We start from the raw sequence: 15,165 nt of genomic DNA, 5'->3' as shown, positions 1-15,165 counted from the left end.
CTGTTTAGCTGGTGGTGCTCATAAAACCATATTTATTTAACCGTAAAAGTCGTCAAGGCTTGCTGAAAATAAACGATAACGCGCCGTGTGTATGCTGCAAGCAGGAATCGCGTAAAACGAAGTTGCCAGACATATTCACGTTCAGCGAAGCACAATATTATCTCTTTGGAGACGTTGTCTGCAACACTTATGACTTGCCACGGGCCGGTTGTCCACGTGTGATGTCACGTCAACAAGACAGTCATATTCGGTTGGTTCATCGACGGAATCGCTACCAAACTGCCACAGCTCGGACAATTCCTAGGTCGGGACCAATTGGTGGCAACTGATGACAGAACTGTACACAACCGGTTGAGGGAGATTAAGATCCGACCCCGACATGCAGCCATACGCCTAAGTTTGCTTTCACGTCACCGTCAGGCACCCATGTGTTGGTGTAAACAGCATCTGGGTTCAGAAGACAATACTGGAAGAGTATACTTTTCGCAGATGAATCCAGGTTATATCAGGACAGCTCAGATGGTTGTGCAAGGGCCTACAGAACCCTTTACTGAAACTTGAGTTACTACACGTCGTCAGTTTTTGGGGTGAAAGTGCAATGGCAGGGAGTGTCATCACAGCTCATGAGAGAATACAACTCACCATTGTTTATGGCAATTTGACTGGTGTACCCTACCGGGACGACATCGTTCTACCCTTTGCGCAAATACAGGAACGTAACGTCACGTTGAAGCAGGGCAATACCCGCCCACACGTTAAACATGTTGTAACATTGGCAGCATAACATTGCTGTACTGCTATGGCCGTCTGTTTCATCGGACCTCTTCCAAATGTTTTCAATCATACGGTGCCTCGCCTGTATCAACGGAAATGGTGGCCACACTCGAAATTGACATTGTCAGTTGAATTGTTAAACCACCCTTCTTTAGATCGTGTCGCTCTGTCTCCTGTTACCAGGTATGGGTATTGGCAATGAATTTGTTATGATGAAACATTATCAAACGAATGACCAAATATAATGCTGTCATTTTACGCCACTTTATAATATTATGAAGCACAGTTACTGTTGTCGGTAGTATATATATAAAAAAAAAATTTACCCACTTTATAATATTATGAAGTACAGTTACTGTTGCCCGTTATTATTTATCTAGGCGTCCACTTTTGCTACTTACAGTAGGCAAAAGCACAATTTTAGTGTTTTATTTCAAGCCGGGGTTCAATTCACACATCCACAATTAATATTTTCTTTCATTCAACTACTGCATGGTCTTATCGACATGTTCCGACATGCGTGCGGAGATGGCAAGGGGTACTTGAATTAACGAGTATATGAAACAAACATTGTACAGATTCAAATTGATAATATTTGCGTGTCGGAAACGAAGGTAAGGGTATAGCGGCATTGTGGACTATATTGGACTCCATTTGATTGACTTGCTGAGAAATCATGCAGTATCAAACTAAAGCAAGAGGGAAAAACTTGATTGGCGCATGGTCCTACCAGAATTAATCTAAAATATGGACGTGATGTTTATCAGCTGTTATGTTGGCATGTACTGACATATAGCAGAAATACAGAACAGAAAATCAATTTTAATGAAGCCAAGCGATGTGCATTAATATCTGCAGCGAACGTCAAAACGCCAAATATCAAAGCGAGAAAGACGTTTAGGATGCACTATTACATGATGTTTTTATCTCTTTGTTTGGAGTAGATCAAAGGAAAAGATTATGTGAGGACATGCAAGTAACGTGTGGTGCAATTCATTGGAAAAAACAGAAGCGCCAAAACTTTCCATAATCGTAAGAAATCTTCATTGTGCGATTCCAACTGTAGCATAACCATGTGCGTAAATGTCACAAACTGACAAAATATAAATTACACTTTTATGGTTAATAGCTTCTTTAATATTTGTAACGACGTTTCAGGGCTACTTCTTGTCCCTTCGTCAGGTGAATACTTAGCGAGAGTATGTGAGTGTATCAAAGGCCCATTCGTGGATTGTTGCCATGGGAATGACTGATTCGTGCTCTGACGCATTGTCCTGATGGAAGAGCGCACCTTTTCTCGGCTCCCACGTCTCTTAGACTTACTTTTATCCTGTAATTGCCTCAAAAGTGCAAAATACTCTGTTCCTAATTATTACCGCCTTAAAATAGCTGGAATAATGTTGAGTATGGCGTTAAACAATAAAAAAACCAACAACTATTTTCAGGCGTTTTGGAAATCCACTATGATGACACCACAGGCACCAGAGAACACGGAAGCGATTACCTTTCTCCCTGATGGAGCAGTCTTTGCCTTCTTTGGTAGGGGTGATGTCACTATGCGCCCCCTGTTTTAATTGTGGTCTAGTGGTAGAGCGTCCGCCCGGAGAACGAAAGGTACCAAACGAGGTTAAAAGATGGTACTTGTTGTTACCCTGTCTGGCGCTCGGTATTAGGGGGCTAAAACAAGGACAGATTGGCTCGGAGTCAGTATACTGTATCTGAGTGGGGTATTCATGTTTAACTGCGGCATGGTACTTGGTATCTCATTGGGCTCACGCTATACATGTAAGTTTGCTATTAGTCCGGACTCGTACAAGCAGCAACATACACACACGTACATGCACGTCGCTATATAAGTGAAATAATCTTGAAACCCCATTTCACCTCACCTAATTGTTGTTTGTATTCAGACTGGAAAGTGATGAATGCCAAGTTTTATCCATTGTCACAAATCATTGCAAGAATCTTTCTGGTTAAGCTTCAAACAGAGCTAAAATGTGCCTTTTTTGATCGGATGTCAGAAGCCTTATGGCCAAAATGTCATTGATAATGGAACGTTATCTCTCCTGGCTATTGAACTAGCTCAGTCATTCGTCAGCTCCATGCCGTGGATTGTCTTGATTATTTCTGGTGTTTCTGACGTAACAGACCTTCCAGGTAGGGGGTCATCTTTAATGTTCCCCCTATACTATCACACTTAAACTCTGCTGCCCATCTCTTTACAGGGGCATGGTGCTTTACTCATGTCTTCATGTCTATGTATATAATATACGCCGGGGAAACAACTAGTAATTGTGTATTATGTAACCGTTCTATATAAACCAACACGATTTGCGAATAAATAAAGTGATAATAAACAAGTGAGGGTTGAACAGAGGATAGCGTTTAACAAAACACGAAGCATGGCGTTATGAAATACACCTTGAAACAGTTTCTCTCGGTTTAACGTACATTAATTTGAAAATTTGAAAACAGTTTCTGCCATTTAGCTTATCAAATTTTCAGGTTTAAAATTCGTATGCAAGTTACAATCAGAGAAATATTTTCTTACGGTTGGGTATATAAATTAAAGGCGACACAAAGCATTTGTTTATACCGTGCATTTACAAACTGAATTGTTAACTAAACACCATCCCAATTGCGTGGATCGATGTTCATGATATCAATCACTGGATTGTCTGGCCCAGACTCGATTATATACAGACCGCCGTCATATTGCTGGAATATTGCTGACTGCGGCATTAAACAACAAAACAACCAACAACTAAACACCACTTGGCAATGCCGGACGTTATTTTCCGAAAAAAATAACTTACCTTCATGAAAGAACATTATCCTGGAAAACGTGTGTCGCCAGCGGGGTTCGAACTCGGACTCTAACTAACCATTTTAACGATTACACAACAGGTCCTCGCGCTCAAGCCTATACTTAAAAACGAAAATTTTGAATCATCCTTGTAACGCACACCTGCAGCATATAATCAAGCATAAGCAAACATATCACGCATTGCACCATGCTGCCAAGGCCTATCCACTGCCAAGAATGATTAAGTAATTAACGGTCTGACATAAAGTCGGTTTTCGGAAGACAAGCAGCGCCGTCAAGTCAACATTGATGGCTCTGTACATATTTAGGACTGTACGCTGTGGCGAGTTTATGTGATGACTCTTATCCCTTGATTCAGAATCAGGTTTTAGTGTTTACGAAGATCATTTTCATGTCATATAAAAACCAGGATTGTTACATCATGTGCCCCTTTCATTTCCCTTGTGCCATGGTTTTTGGGATGTTGATTGGCCCTTTCCTCGTCATACTGATGAGATTGTATCGTTTCTTTACTTCCCCATGCCGTGGTTAACATGTTGCCATAACACGCGTACGGCATATCTCTTGTGGAGCACTCTATCACGTTTATCGTTGTAGTCTGAGCAGTGTGCCAGCGTCTTCAGATGGTATTTATTGCCTTATACCTGTACATGTGATGGTGCCAACTAAGGAGACTGCATGTTCTCACAGAAATGTCTCTGGTGAAGCACTTTGGATATACGTGTATCTGGACATCGATTTTGGGCAGGATGAAAATCAACACATTACATGTATCTGGATATCCAGTATGTGTTAGGAGGAAAATCAACATATTAGATGTATCTTGATACTCATCATGTGTCAGGATAAAAATCAACATTAGATATATAGAGATTAATACACGAGTGTATGTCAGATACCATTTATCTTACAATGAGTTTGAAGAAGTATCTAACGAGTGAAAGAGACTTTTTAGAAATCTTTGAAACAATGATTTGTGAGATAAATGTTATCTGACAGGCACGAGTGCAGTAATCTCTTTCTTACACACCCTCAAATCGCTTCTTTTAGTATCGATTCGATGCATTTTGTCTAATTTCGTAATCGCAGTGGCGCATTAATACATAACACAACGGTCATGAGTGACGTCATCCGATGTACTGCTTACTACTCATAAATAAATCAAGGCGATGATGATAATGTAAACAAGATAAGATAAAAGAACATGTATTGACCTGTCTGATGGGGAGTAATCATTTTCACCTGAAAGAAATTACTCAATTTGTACAACAAGGTTTATTTCTGTATGATATCACTACCGGTGAACGGTGACAAAATGACGTGTTCACTGAAAACAATACGTGGGATTTTTAGAGGATGATTTCGTTGATTGAGGGATCGTATATACATAAATGTGTCAAGTAAGTAATCAGAAACAATCTAACAATTTGCGTGCTGTTTTTTTTTGTTCGTTTCCAAGAGAATTAGTCTGAAATGCAAATAACTGCCGTCGTCGTCGTGCGTGATTTGGCGTCAGTCATGGCGTCACACATTACTTTTAGGATTTCTGTTAAATTTACAAAAATCATTGTAATGTATATATGTTTAATTCCATAATACGTGCCTCGATACTATTCTTATGAATATTTTCAAACACGTGAGCCGATGTATGCAACAATTAGACGACTGGAACTCTTACAATAGGAGAAAATGCTACACTGTGAAACATCCGAATTTGGCTTTAAGAGTACAGATTTCCGAGCACAGCGTTCGTTTCCACATCTGATTTCGTTTGATTTCATCTAGATAATTTCTATTGGTGACAAAGACCATTTACATATTTCTCTTGAGTAAATTTCTCTTGAGTGAATTTGATTAGCCTTGTAACATAATTATGTTTCTGTTTTTAAGTACACTCTTGACTTGCCTTTGCATGTGTTTGTGACGTGTGCCTACGGTGGGACGGGATACGTTCAACTTTTCGCGAACACATGCTTATAGTATAATCGTAATCATAATATGGACTCTGCTTTGCTCGGATTGACAAAGTCAAAAGAGTCCTTTGGCCAAGAAGTTTAACTTAAGCTTCAATTCTATCGATGATCTGATATCGTTCAATATCTATCAAACAGCCAATTCCCTTCAACTGATTTACCCACCTGAACTAGAACTAAAGGAGAGCAGTGAGTTCGCCTCATCTGTTTTATATTTAAATATATCCATAAAGATTCATAGTGAAAAAACACTCTCAACGACTGTATGACAAGAGGGTAATTCAAGAAATTCAACTCTCCAGTAGTCAACTTCCCCCCTGCGTCGAGCAATATTCATGCAGGTCCAGCCTTTGGTGTTGCGTTTCACAATTTCGAGGTACAATCGCGCATAGTCTTTCGACCAACATGTCAAAGAGTATCATACGAGTCTTGCTCATGGTTGTTTGACAAAGGTTACAAGGTCTCAGAAATCTTTCAAAGCGTTTTATGGTAGACATGTGGAGAACGTTTCCAAATGTGACGCATCAGTGACAAACATGCTGTCCGATGCTCTTCCCTATTTTGACTTGTACCATGTGTTATTTTTTCAGGTGAACATTGACTTGTCTTTGCATGTGTTTGTGACAAAGCCTCCAGTCCTGCGGGATACTCTCACCTATTCACGAGCACCTCGTATCATCACTATTTGATAGTGATTCATAAACACAAGCTCGTGAAGTCGGAATGATACAATCGACTCTGATTTTGCCAGAGATTTCTTTTGAATACGGAAAGGGATATTTCGCTTTTATTTAGTAGATATTTCTTATGATTATTGAAATGGGGGCTGTCGCATATATTTCGCGTGTGTATCTCTGTTGGGAATCAAACTTGGTCCTCACACTAGCCTACTTCATCTAACCTTACACTACTCGACTACATCAAACCTTACACTACCCAACTACATCAAACCTTACACTCCCCCCCTCCCCCTCCACTACATAAAACTTTACACTACCCCACTACATCAAACCTTACACTATCCACCTACATCAAACCTTACACTACCCCCACTGTATCAAACCTTACACTATCCACCTACATCAAACCTTACACTACCCCACTACATCAAACCTTACACTATCCAACTACATCAAACCTTACACTAACCCACTACATCAAACCTTACACTATCCCACTACATCAAACCTTACACTATCCCACTACATCAAACCTTACACTACCCAACTACATCAAACCTTACACTATCCCACAACATCAAACCTTACACTACCCCACTACATCAAACCTTACACTATCCCACTACATCAAACCTTACACCAGCCCCACTACATCAAACCTTACACTATCCCACTACATCAAACCTTACACTATCCTACTACATCAAACCTTACACTACCCCACTACATCAAACCTTACACTATCCCACTACATCAAACTTTACACTACCCAACTACATCAAACCTTACACCACCCCCACTACATCAAATCTTACACTACCCCACTACATCAAACCTTACACTATCCCACTACATCAAACTTTACACTACCCCACTACATCAAACCTTACACCACCCCCACTACATCAAACCTTACACCACTCCCACTACTTTAAACCTTACACTATCCCACTACATCAAACCTTACACTATCCTACTACATCAAACCTTACACTACCCCACTACATCAAACCTTACACTATCCCACTACATCAAACCTTACACTACCCCACTTCATCAAACCTTACACTATCCCACTACATCAAACCTTACACTACCCAACTACATCAAACCTTACACTATCCCACTACATCAAACCTTACACTACCCAACTACATCAAACCTTACACTATCCCACTACATCAAACCTTACACCAGCCCCACTACATCAAACCTTACACTATCCCACTACATCAAACCTTACACTATCCTACTACATCAAACCTTACACTACCCCACTACATCAAACCTTACACTATCCCACTACATCAAACTTTACACTACCCCACTACATCAAACCTTACACCACCCCCACTACATCAAATCTTACACTATCCCACTACATCAAACCTTACACTATCCCACTACATCAAACTTTACACTACCCCACTACATCAAACCTTACACCACCCCCACTACATCAAACCTTACACCACTCCCACTACATCAAACCTTACACTATCCCACTACATCAAACCTTACACTATCCTACTACATCAAACCTTACACTATCCAACTACATCAAACCTTACACTATCCTACTACATCAAACCTTACACTACCTCACTATTACTTGGGATATAAGAATCACATGTGTAGAGACACTCATGTCAATTCTATGCCTGATGGCGTTGAGTCGATGACCCCCATATGTTCTGATTTATTGACGGCAGAATAATGAGACTTCCCCTTCAAGCTGAAGTTTCTCTCCCAATCACACAATATGACACTCGAGCCTAATTCAACTAGCTGTCACCTACTACGTGAATACGCACATTCATTGTTGTTCCTAAATGAAGAAGTCAGGTGTTAACATTGAGTATTGTTACTCAATTTGTTTTCACATTTTATCTGACATGGGCAATCAAAACAAAACGCCATACATTCAGTACGGCAAAAAACACTAATGAACATGTTCCAAAATGGACTCGTTCTGAAAGGGTACAAAAAAAACTCAAAATATGTTCATTTTAGTAACCACTAACTTATTTGCAGCCTTAACAATTATTCCAGGTAAAATCTAGATCCTGATTAGATTTACTCTTGATTGACACCTGTCGCATGTGCCACTGACAACATCTCCCTTTGATAAACTACACATAGAGTTCCCCTCTTCTATCTCTCTTCATCTACCACAGTGTGTGGTAACGTACAACAGTTAGAAAACATCACTTACATTCAGTTCCATAGCAGTAGGTAAAGTATTCTACTTAACAGAGTTAAAGAACACCCATTGCATAATGAAACAATCGCGTGTTCTTTAACTTCTTTTGAGTAGTATATATTCCAACATGACGGTATCTATCTTATTAAATAGCCTTAACGGGTAACATATTCTGTTAGTTTCTACAGAATTTGGCTGTAATTCATAATTTCGGAACATTCATTTTGAAAAAACAAACCATTATCATAAGTAATCTAGAAAAAGAAACTTCTATGACAAAGCAATACTCTATAGAGTTCTGTCTTATATTAAATATGCTTGTACTTGGGTAGAACTGCATTCGTAATTGTGTTTTCCGTTGTTCTTTGCTCATATCGGCAATAATGAAAATCATCTCAATCAAATTCAAATTCAAACCGATCTATCTAACTTATACAATGATATATCGGTGTATAAATTGTGAAGGATTTGGAAGTAATGATAAACTTATTTCTGGCAGGAACATTTAATGACTCGCGAATGAGAATTGATGAACTATTTTGTCAGTGCCACGTGAACAAAAAAAACATCTAACATCTCCATCAGAGAGGTCTAATGAGTCTTTCGTGATTCTTTCATAGACCCTAGGTTTTAAACAATCGGGACTTCTTCCAATACATGGTTTACCATGTATGATTTCTCTCTCTCTCTCTCTCTCTCTCTCTCTCTCTCTCTCTCTCTCTCTCTCTCTCTCTCTCTCTCTCTCGACAACTGTTGTACACCAAAACACACTACTATCCACACTACACATATCATTCTAAATAGAACGTCGTGCTAATCATGATCCTTCTGGCATTCCGAAATATATATTGACTTTCATTTTTACGGCCTACATGTAAATGTAAGCAAAACCAGTACATTCTTCAGAGCTAGGGTCCTTTCCTGTGGCTTAATGGGGTTAGACGTCGAGCATTGCCTATATATCACATATGTAGTATGTGTTTATGTGCGTGTGGCTGCTTGTACTTGCCCGGACTGTGCCGGTCTTATAGTGCTACTCATTCAGACACAGTATACTCGCCGACCAATTTTTGTTTTACACCCGTATTGCCAAGCGCCAAAGACCTTCATTTTTGTATAACCAATCGACCTTCATCTCCCCGGACAGACGCTCTATCCACTTGACAACGGAGGCGTTAAAAGGGTCCTTTTAATGTCGTTTAATCAACTGCAGACAAAGCCTTGGAACGATTAGGCGTGTGCCTTAATTAGGTGTGTGCATGCTGTACGAATGCCTTTTAGTGATACCAGTATACCAACAAAGACTACAGTGACCGATGTGTTAAGCTGATTGGAATATATGTCTGTTGATTGCAAATTCATATAAATGTATGATGACCTGAGGAATATATTGGCACGCATTTCCATTTGATTGACGTGCTGCAGAAGTGATGTTATCTCGACAAACGTGCAAATGGGACACAAACGTAATTGGCGTGAGGTTCGACTAGAAATAATCTGAAATATTGACGTGACGTTCTACAACGGTAAAATTGACAGCAGATAACAGAAAAAGCGGAAAGCAATCAGTTTTAATGAAACTAAATGATGTGCATTCTAATCTTCAGCAAAACATCAAAACATTAATCAGCAAAGGAGGAATGATTTTGGAATTCACTATTATATGGAATTAGTTCATAAGTCGACAATTAAAAAATGTGTGCATGGGTTAGGAGTAAAGGTGAGATGACGTGGGATGCAAATCATAAAAAATAACACATTACAATTATATACGATTCGGAAGCTTACTTGAGGTAAATTATAAAACGATAGCGTCCCGAATAAAAATCATCCAGATTAATAAACGTAGCAATGCCACTCTGCATATATGCCTGCCTTGAGGTGTCAAACAATAGTCGCGAGGGAGGCCATGTTTCCGGATTAACTGTTTCATTGTACGTGTGTATCATAATCTAAGGAAACAAGAAGAAACAACAATGGTGTTATATTTCTCAATAGATAAACTCGATTTGAAGATAAAAACACATAATGCATGAATTGATAAGAAACAAATAGAGGGTGATCAGTTGATGAGGCCAGCAAATCAGGAAGGGGAATTTGATGAATACATGCTGTAACTTAACCTGGTACCTAATCTGTACGTTAATGTACATTAACGTGATAGCAGTTTCTGATTTTTGGTTTTGTGAAATTCTTATCCTTTGAAATGTTTGAAATTATTATGCAATGCATTATCAGATGAAGGATCCCGTTCAAGTTACATGCCCATACATCTTTGGATTATGAATACAAATCATGAACATACATCTTCTAATCACCATCTAATGCTCTGAAAACGAATAACTTGAAACGAATGACAAACTCATCAAATGTAACGCGGTTATCAGCCGGGAATAGACGTCTCCATTGATATTTGTTTATCACTTATGAATAAATAGCTACTTGAGAAGACCTTTCTTATTGTGTATAAAGAACCTGTACAGATCAAGTCACATGTCACGAGAGAGCAGTGTTCTAAATTCTACACGTGACGTCAATACGTCGATGACGCCATGTGATCTTATACGATGACGTTGGAGAACATTTCCTTTCAAGGAGAATTATCTCTCTCTATAATATTTTTCAGGCCAAATTCACACAAACCAAATCATTCGCAACTTGCGGCGTTAAGATGGCATGTACTTTCATTAATCTTCATAATAACCTCTAGTTCATAAATGCCGTTGATCAGAGTCACAAACCAATATAAACGTCCTCGTTAGTAACGTATTCTACTAGCTACTGGGTGCAATGCTTACCTTGTCAATGACTTCTGAGGAGACTGTCTAGCATAGCTGTTTGCCTCATTTAGCATTTATATGAGCACTGGTCACTTAAGGGAAGAGTTTCTTGGGAAATAGAAATGAGAGTTATTTTGTATTTTCAAGATGATTGATCTTTTAGTACGTGTACACTAAGGCTCCCTCTGGTTTATGAAGTTGTGCCAAAAAGAAAATCAAATTGTCTGTTCACACAGAAACCACTTTAGTGTACCATCTTCGGGCGCGATGTCTCATTAACTTGGCGGTTAAAAAAAGGAACACCCGTGGTCTACGTAGACATTAATATTGCTAGGATCTCTGTCATCAACGAGTGTGTTGTCAACGTTCTTGCACTCCATTGCAAATTTGCTAATGCTTCTCGCAAAGTTTCATCTATTTTGATGTAAACTTTGAAATGCCAAAGGGCATTCTAACAGTGTCAGTAAACTCATGCATGCAGATAGACGGAAAAGGTTTGAGTTTAGGTCGGGACGAAAGCGATCTGTACATTTTATATTATGCAAATCAGATATATCAAAACAGTCAGTAATTGTTATTGTTCATGTAGTTAGTGCGGACTGTCTTGATTGACAATTAGCCTAGTCGTATGAGGTGGGTTGAGGCACCCAATTTGTACTGATTATGATCAGCAGGTTACCATGCACGTAGTTTCATCTAATTACGTCTTATCGCTGCATCGCTTCGTGTGAAACAAAACTAACTCACATTCTCACTCAAAACCTACTGAGAATGAATGTGTTGCTTAATAGCGGCACGATGGCATCTCATATTCCATGCATTAACGTTTTCTAATTTGGCGTTTGAGCAGTTATAATCGACTGTGGGTATCGGAATTTCCTGATTTGACATATGTACTTTGGTGGCTGCTTCGTTTCACGCACAAACCAGCTGCTTCTGCCTTGAGGTTCACCTGTATTTGGTTGTAAAATATAAAAACATTTCAAGCGCCAGTAATTGCAGGACCTGCATGCAGGCATTGAAATGAAAGGGTTAAATGATCTAGCTGTCTCACTAACAGTGATCCTCGACAATACGCAATAGTTGCATGACGCCCACAAACGGTATTGGTTTCTCTGTCGCATCTCGTGACATGAGCAATACATTCGTTAGAACTTCTTGGTATTTGACATGAGCTGACCGCGTGAGGATCCTGATTAGAATTGGTCCTCAGCAACCCCCGTTTGTCGTAAGAGGTAACTAACAAGATATAGTGGTCAGGCTCGCAAATTTAGTTGATGTATGTCATCGATTCCCAAATGAGTAGTGGATAAATTGTAGCCATGCAAATGTAAACATTGTCATTGTCTTTATCTTTTTCATTTGTTTGCCAAACAGATGAACGTAAGAAACGAAATCCTATTTACGCGCAACTTCATGTATATGACCTAACAATTTCACCTTCACGATGGTTCTGGGATTGAATAGGTTCCTTGTATGCAGTGATTAAAGCGGATCGGATGGTCAGGTTCGTTGACTTGGCTAAATACAAGGCATCTCACCCGATGGTGTTATCCGTTGCTAATGCATCGACGCTGCTGTCATTATTTCTCGATACCATGTTGCCTGTCTTAGATTGTAGGGCATATCATTTTTCATCAAGGATGGTATTGATTTTGCTATGTAGAGGCTAGTGTAACTGACACTGTTTTGTATTACAAATTCCACGACTACATTCTACAGCATCAGCCTAGACAGTAATACCACCTAGGGAGATCATTGAGGTGCTTAATATAACCAAGTGCATCGTCTACAACCACTTTCATGATACTTTCATCTTGACGACGGCCGCCACACAGACAGTGCTGACATTTCATTAGGTCACGACAACCTGGCTGTAGCCTCAATAACGGCACGGTTGGCCCAGTAGTCTTAGGTTCAGCGTGAAGAGTTACCTTCCTTAGGAGGACCAGGATTCAATGAGTGTGTGTTCTAATATCAAATTCGTCCTGCACCTCTTTGAAACAGGATTGGTTGTTGTTACCCACCCATAACAGAAGTATGGTGTCACTTAAAGTGATACATGTAAGCCACGTACATGTATGATATATAACCGTGGAATCATTGGAACACCTAACATATTCTGTTAAGCCAACAATTAGTTCAGTAATACTGCTACGGGCAGGACCGCATGATTGAAAAGACCAGCCTCAACCAATAACGCTCTCGAGGGAAATAAGTAAATGTGTTTCACCAGCTGACACTGCTATGACAATTATTGTATTAGTTTCATGATAGGTTCGACAATATCTCACTGACAGACCAGGTCCAAGACCATTGCTCATCTCAACTTGTGAGTGAGTGGGAGGAACATTTCTGAATCTGTTGCATCTATATCGCGGCTCGTCAGGTGTGGGTGGTAACGTCTACCGTTTCGAGAAGTATGGTGCAGAAAAGGGGCGAATCTGGGATTCAACCAAGCGAATCCTGATACGATCAAGGGACGTAACTTTGCACTGCGCGGTGTCAAGCCTTCGAGACAACTATGTACATATTCTGAAATCTGATATATCACATCATAGTCAATACTACTTTGTATTTAGTATATTAGAGTTGTATTCGATGTTGGTAAAAACACCTGAATACGTACCTGCATTACTAAATGGAAATAGGTTTAAGTTAATGGGTTCTCTTTATAGTGTAAGATTCCTATATAATCGGATTCACAAATACAATGATGAAATGCGTATTGTAGCCTAAGCGCATTGAGTGAATGGAAAGAAACGCCCCTTCAAATTTATGTTGTTTGTTTACAGCAGGTGGATTTGACATATAAACTCTACATTCCTGACAATGTTTCCTTTCATCTAACTCTAAAGGTCGAAAATAAACTGCCAATTTCAAAGAAAGATCTACTACTCTTGAAAACACTCGTGAAGATCCGGGTTAGAATAGGTCTTCAGCAACCCAAGCATGTCATCGTATCCCAAGTGCGTAGATCGATGCTCATGATGAGAATCACTGGATTGTCTGGTCCAGACTGATTATTTACAGACCGCCGTCATATAGCTGGAATATTGCTGAGTGCGGCGTTAAACAACAAGAAAACAAACAAACAAATTCTCTTGAAATCAAGAGCGGAATAACTTTAGACCTTTCCACAAACTTCATATCAGTTTTATCAGTGCATGAATGCATATATAGACCACATACATCTGCGGCGATAATCAAGATGTAAGAAAGGATTTCTTTCGCTTTTAGTGTGATGGCATTTTTCCACATTTGACTCATAAACCGATTTTCAAAGTTTATTTTCTTTATCATTAAGCATCTATCTTTCGATAATATCACTCACCATAATGTGCATCAACTTAACACTTCATAGTCATACATCACGTTTCCACATGCGTTTCTTAATGCATGTCATTCAAATCCTGAATCTGGCGGTATCGTCAATGAAGTATCAAACAACTCAGTTTGTGTATGGTTGTGTTTTGGGCTGCGTCACTTCTTTGTTATGCCTGAAAACACTTCCAAATTAGAAATATAATGACGATTTTCCGTATCACCCTATTTTGTTTTTTGAAAAAAAACAATATGAAAGGTTGGAATTATCACACCTTTTACATTTGATTGATGGATGACGTTGATGTAAACCTCCCTTTGATAATCAGAAGCGATGCAAACAGTAATCTGCAACACTGACGTGATGCACTACATTAATGTTATCCTTATATCTATCATGCTAGAATGGTAGTAAGAAATTGTATAGCACGTCAATTTAATGAATGAACTGCATCCGAAATCCGAACGTATTGGAAAACAAATTATAAAATCCATTTGTCTTCCTTGGCAATGTTGTATTTGATAAATAAGACATTAGAATTACTTTGAAGTGTTCGTCTCTTGGATCGACGATTTTACCAAAGCCATTATGATCATGTTTGCA

At 39.2% G+C, this 15,165-nt stretch overlaps 1 protein-coding gene across 2 annotated transcripts in view; it reads right to left on the bottom strand.

Moving 5' to 3' along the window:
• The window catches only part of LOC124146807 (neuronal acetylcholine receptor subunit alpha-10-like), a 77,280-nt gene extending 73,503 nt beyond the window's left edge, over positions 1 to 3,777 (bottom strand). The window contains exons 1-2 of one of the 2 annotated variants that reach the window (XM_046517268.2): positions 3,591 to 3,777; positions 2,279 to 2,451 (exon numbers count right to left, since the gene is read on the bottom strand). The gene's annotated coding sequence lies outside the window, so the exon portion shown is untranslated. The remainder of the gene's footprint in view (positions 1 to 2,278; positions 2,452 to 3,590) is intronic. The other variant, XM_046517267.2, reaches the window with a different exon arrangement.
• Between the last annotated feature and the right edge of the window lie 11,388 nt (positions 3,778 to 15,165).

Source organism: Haliotis rufescens, unplaced genomic scaffold, assembly GCF_023055435.1.
Source record: "Haliotis rufescens isolate VD_foot unplaced genomic scaffold, xgHalRufe1.0.p SCAF_1, whole genome shotgun sequence".
In the NCBI taxonomy this organism is placed as follows: Eukaryota; Metazoa; Mollusca; class Gastropoda; order Lepetellida; family Haliotidae; genus Haliotis; species Haliotis rufescens.
Note: the sequence above shows the minus strand (reverse complement) of the source record. Positions and strands in the feature narration are given on the sequence as shown.